Source organism: Ranitomeya variabilis, chromosome 1 (assembly GCF_051348905.1).
Source record: "Ranitomeya variabilis isolate aRanVar5 chromosome 1, aRanVar5.hap1, whole genome shotgun sequence".
Classification (NCBI taxonomy): Eukaryota; Metazoa; Chordata; class Amphibia; order Anura; family Dendrobatidae; genus Ranitomeya; species Ranitomeya variabilis.
This window is the reverse complement of record NC_135232.1, coordinates 1,108,653,599-1,108,659,914: the sequence shown is the minus strand read 5'-3', so window position 1 is coordinate 1,108,659,914 and position 6,316 is coordinate 1,108,653,599.

Sequence of the window (6,316 nt, the reverse complement as noted above, 5' to 3'; positions counted from 1 at the left end):
CATGACGTTTTTGAAGAACCTAAGCTTGGTTCATTACCTCCGCACCGGGAGTGTGATTGTGCCATAGATTTGATTCCGGGTAGTAAATACCCTAAGGGTCGTTTATTTAATCTGTCTGTGCCTGAACATGCGGCTATGCGAGAATATATAAAGGAGTCCTTGGAAAAGGGACATATTCGTCCTTCGTCATCTCCCTTAGGAGCCGGTTTTTTCTTTGTGGCTAAGAAAGATGGCTCTTTGAGGCCGTGCATTGATTATCGGCTTTTGAATAAAATCACGGTTAAATATCAATATCCGTTGCCACTGCTGACTGATTTGTTTGCTCGCATAAAGGGGGCCAAGTGGTTCTCTAAGATAGATCTCCGTGGGGCGTATAATTTGGTGCGAATTAAGCAGGGGGATGAGTGGAAAACCGCATTTAATACGCCCGAGGGCCACTTTGAGTATTTGGTGATGCCTTTTGGTCTTTCAAATGCCCCTTCAGTCTTTCAGTCCTTTATGCATGACATTTTCCGTGATTATTTGGATAAATTTATGATTGTGTATCTGGATGATATTTTGATTTTTTCGGATGACTGGGACTCTCATGTCCAGCAGGTCAGGAGGGTTTTTCAGGTTTTGCGGTCTAATTCCTTGTGTGTGAAGGGTTCTAAGTGCGTTTTTGGGGTTCAAAAGATTTCCTTTTTGGGATATATTTTTTCCCCCTCTTCCATCGAGATGGATCCTGTCAAGGTTCAGGCTATTTGTGATTGGACGCAACCCTCTTCTCTTAAGAGTCTTCAGAAATTTTTGGGCTTTGCTAACTTTTATCGTCGATTTATTGCTGGTTTTTCTGATGTTGTTAAACCATTGACTGATTTGACTAAGAAGGGTGCTGATGTTGCTGATTGGTCCCCTGCTGCTGTGGAGGCCTTTCGGGAGCTTAAGCGCCGCTTTTCTTCCGCCCCTGTGTTGCATCAGCCTGATGTTGCTCTTCCTTTTCAGGTTGAGGTCGACGCTTCTGAAATCGGAGCTGGGGCGGTTTTGTCGCAGAGAAGTTCCGATTGCTCCGTGATGAGACCTTGTGCTTTTTTCTCGCGTAAATTTTCGCCCGCCGAGCGGAATTATGATGTTGGGAATCGGGAGCTTTTGGCCATGAAGTGGGCTTTTGAGGAGTGGCGTCATTGGCTTGAGGGGGCTAGACATCAGGTGGTGGTATTGACTGACCACAAAAATCTAATTTATCTTGAGTCCGCCAGACGCCTGAATCCTAGACAGGCGCGCTGGTCGTTGTTTTTCTCTCGGTTTAATTTTGTGGTGTCCTACCTGCCGGGTTCTAAGAATGTTAAGGCGGATGCCCTTTCTAGGAGTTTTGAGCCTGACTCCCCTGGTAATTCTGAACCTACAGGTATCCTTAAGGATGGAGTGATATTGTCTGCCGTTTCTCCAGACCTGCGGCGGGCCTTGCAGGAGTTTCAGGCGGATAGACCTGATCGTTGCCCACCTGGTAGACTGTTTGTTCCTGATGATTGGACCAGTAAAGTCATTTCTGAGGTTCATTCTTCTGCGTTGGCAGGTCATCCTGGAATCTTTGGTACCAGGGATTTGGTGGCAAGGTCCTTCTGGTGGCCTTCCCTGTCTCGAGATGTGCGAGGCTTCGTGCAGTCTTGTGACGTTTGTGCTCGGGCCAAGCCTTGTTGTTCTCGGGCTAGTGGATTGTTGTTGCCCTTGCCTATCCCGAAGAGGCCCTGGACGCACATCTCGATGGATTTTATTTCGGATCTTCCTGTTTCTCAGAAGATGTCTGTCATCTGGGTGGTGTGTGATCGTTTCTCGAAGATGGTCCATTTGGTTCCCCTGCCTAAGTTGCCTTCTTCTTCCGAGTTGGTTCCTCTGTTTTTTCAAAATGTGGTCCGTTTGCATGGTATTCCGGAGAATATCGTTTCTGACAGAGGTACCCAATTCGTGTCTAGATTTTGGCGAGCATTCTGTGCTAGGATGGGCATAGATTTGTCTTTCTCGTCTGCTTTCCATCCTCAGACTAATGGCCAGACCGAGCGGACGAATCAGACCTTGGAGACATATTTGAGGTGTTTTGTGTCTGCAGATCAGGATGATTGGGTTGCTTTTTTGCCTTTAGCGGAGTTTGCCCTCAATAATCAGGCCAGCTCTGCCACCTTGGTGTCTCCCTTTTTCTGTAATTCGGGGTTTCATCCTCGATTTTCTTCTGGTCAGGTGGAATCTTCGGATTGTCCTGGAGTGGATGCTGTGGTGGAGAGGTTGCATCAGATTTGGGGGCAGGTAGTGGACAATTTGAAGTTGTCCCAGGAGAAGACTCAGCTTTTTGCCAACCGCCGGCGTCGGGTTGGTCCTCGGCTTTGTGTTGGGGACTTGGTGTGGTTGTCTTCTCGTTTTGTCCCTATGAGGGTTTCTTCTCCCAAGTTTAAGCCTCGGTTCATCGGCCCGTACAAGATATTGGAGATTCTTAACCCTGTGTCCTTCCGTTTGGACCTCCCTGCATCTTTTTCTATTCATAATGTTTTTCATCGGTCATTATTGCGCAGGTATGAGGTACCGGTTGTGCCTTCCGTTGAGCCTCCTGCTCCGGTGTTGGTTGAGGGCGAGTTGGAGTACGTTGTGGAAAAAATCTTGGACTCCCGTGTTTCCAGACGGAAACTCCAGTATCTGGTCAAATGGAAGGGATACGGTCAGGAGGATAATTCTTGGGTGACTGCCTCTGATGTTCATGCCTCTGATTTGGTCCGTGCCTTTCATAGGGCTCATCCTGATCGCCCTGGTGGTTCTGGTGAGGGTTCGGTGCCCCCTCCTTGAGGGGGGGGTACTGTTGTGAAATTGGATTTTGGGCTCCCCCGGTGGCCACTGGTGGAATTGAACTGGTGTGCATCATCCTCTCTGTTCACCTGTTTCCATCAGGATGTGGGAGTCGCTATTTAGCCTTGCTCCTCTGTCACTTCCATGCCGGTCAACATTGTAATCAGAAGCCTTTCTGTGCATGTTCCTGCTGCTAGACAACTCCCAGCTAAGTTGGACTTTAGTCCTTGTTTGTTTTTGCATTTTGTTCCAGTTCACAGCTGTAGTTTCGTTTCTGTGTCTGGAAAGCTCTTGTGATCTGAAATTGCCACTCTGATGTTATGAGTTAATACTAGAGTCTTAAAGTAATTTCAGGATGGTATTTTGATAGGGTTTTCAGCTGACCATGAAAGTGTCCTTTCTGTCTTCCTGCTATCTAGTAAGCGGACCTCAATTTTGCTAAACCTATTTTCATACTACGTTTGTCATTTCATCTAAAATCACCGCCAATATTTGTGGGGGCCTCTGTCTGCCTTTCGGGGAAATTTCTCTAGAGGTGAGCCAGGACTATATTTTCCTCTGCCAGGATTAGTTAGTCCTCCGGCCGGCGCTGGGCGTCTAGGGATAAAACGCAGGCTACGCTACCCGGCTACTGTTAGTTGTGCGGCAGGTTTAGTTCATGGTCAGTTTAGTTTCCATCCTTCCAAGAGCTAGTTCTTATGTTTGCTGGGCTATGTTCTCTTGCCATTGAGAACCATAACAAAGCACATATGCAGGATCCGTTTTTTGCCCATAATGACGGATTGTGACAGAGGGCAAAAGACGGAAATGTGAAAGTAGCCTGAGCCGAGTTTTTCATCACATTTTTTGGTGCTGAAAATGCCCCCCTCGGCTTATACTCAAGTTATTATCCCAGAAGGCGGCCAGGGAGCGGTGGAGCAGCAGGTCACAGGAGGCAGGAGCCGGCTTCTGCGGCTAAAGCCTGTGCTCACTGCTAAAAGGAAATGAATATTCACTGCACTGGCAGAGAATATTCATTTCTCTTATGGTGTGCACAGTGTCAGCTACATCCGCCTGGTTCCAGCAGCTGCCGGGCTATCGCAGGTGCGCGTTACTTTAGAGTTATGAATATTCACCTCTCTCCACTCCCATGGGCATGGAGTGGAGTGAATATTCATTACCTTAATGATAGCCCAGCTGCTGGAGCTGCGAGCTGCGAGCACTGGAACAAGATGAAGCAATGGTGCGCAGGGATGGTAAGTAAAATGTTTTTTATTTTTTGTGCCTTTCTCATGGGGGCCATGCAAAAAAGGATAAGGATGATGAACCATGCATACAGGGTTAGGGATGAGGAGCCATGCATACCAGCATTGGGATGTGGAGCCATGCAGACAAGGATAGGGATAAGGAGCCACGCAGACAAGGATAGGAATAAGGAGCCATGCAGACAAGGATGGGGATAAGGAGCCATGCAGACAAGGATGGGAATAATGAGCCACGCAGACAAGGATGGGAATAAGGAGCCATTCAGAGAAGGATGGGGATAAGGAGCCATGTATACCAGGATAGAAATGAGGGGGCAATGCATAACTGGCTTATACTCGAGTCAATAAATTTTCCCAGTTTTTCGTGTCAAAATTAGGTGCCTTGGCTTATACTCGGGTTGACTTATACACGAGTATGTACGGTATTTTTTTATTTGCTTCCATGCGGATTCGGTAAGGTGGCAGCCATCAAAGGGATAAAAAGTGTTAAAAAATGTTTATACTCACCTTACCACTCATCTCATCATTTTGGCCCTTGCCGCATTGCAAGATTGACGATACTTGCTTTTAGCACAAGCGGCGGGAATCTGAAGATAGATCGAGGACCAGACAGGTAACGGTGAGGGGTGGAGGGCCTGAGAGATGAGAGGTAAGGTGAGTATAATAGTTTTTCTACTTTTTACATATTATGTTTCTTATGCTCTGAGGTCTGGAGAGACCCCAGAGTATAATAAGAGACATTAAATTCATAGAGAATAAAATAAATAAAATTTCCCAGGAAGAGCTGCAGGAACAGGCAAATTTAACATTCTCCGCTCATCTGTCAAGCTATTAATTTCTGAGATGTGCAGAACATTCTTTTAACGAAAAGTGTTTCATTGGGAAAACATGAGAACCCATTACAAAATATATTGTTTAACCATGGTGGTATTGATAATTTCCAGAAGAAGAATTTGCCAATACAGTCTCCGTGCTCACACATTGTAGACCTATTTAATTTCATTCTTCTTTTTAGTTCCTCCTAGGAATAAATCACTTTAAAAGCTTGTAAGGTCCTTTCCAAATGTTACCTGCTATAATTGTCCATAACCTCTCTCCCCTTGAAATGGAAGTCGCAAATGATATTCTAGAACCCAGGGCCTAATCCTATATTAATAACTTACTGTATATGACCAAGAGTTGTAATTGGATATTTTAACAGGGTGCAAATTTGTTTCTCACCTTCAGGCTCGGGTCATTCAACAATTTAATATAGTACACATTGTACAGTCCTGTTGTAACATTTGTTGGACAATTCAAGAACAAATTTGAACCAGATGTGGAGAGAAAGTCAATCTTTGAGAGGGAAGTACAATTAGCTGTAATGGATTTGCACTAACAAATGATAACTTGCAGACAAAGGGCAAGGCAGATTGTAAAACAAGGGTTGCAATTTAACATAAACATTTGGATACACAATAGGTCTATAAAATAATCAAGTTATCGCACATTTAACATAGATATGTATAAAAAGAAAAAAAAAGAAAATAAAAAATAATAAAAAGGGTTTAACTCTAGTCATGTATCACAACATAAAATGTAATGTTTATACTGGTCATGATGTTCTAAAATATAGGGCTGGACCTAGGTGGAAACACGAGAAGCAATGGAATGAAACTCAAAGGGAGAACATACAGATTAGATATTAGAAAAAACTTTTTAACAGTGAGGGTGATCAATGAGTGGAACAGGCTGCCATGAGAGGTGGGGAGTTCTTCAATGGAAGTCTTCAAACAGCGGCTGGACAGACATCTGTCTGGGATGATTTGGTGAATCCTGCTTTGAGAAGAGAGTTAGGCACAATGACCCTGTAGGTCCCTTCTAACTCTAACATTTTATGATTCTACGATTCTATGACATAAGCGGGCTTCAATTTATAAATTAAATAGGTTCTTAAGGTTCTCCTCTCTAAGGTTCCTGATATTGTACCAGGGTACAATGACTAAGGATATAATGAGACCAAGTGTTGGGTATCAATGTATCATTAAATATTTTTTTTTAAAACAATATTTAAGAAAATAAAAAAATAGAGTCAGGGGCGCCACATGAAAGGTAGTGGTTGAGTGTTCTTTAAAGGCACTGTCATTCTCCCAAGTTAGGGGACCTTACAATACTTGGGCAAGGCTAAAACCCCTGCATGCAGATGGTATTAAAGATGTTATTTGGCACCCACTGCAGCATTAAAGTCAAAACTATCCTGTCGACTAAGCCATGTGTAAGAT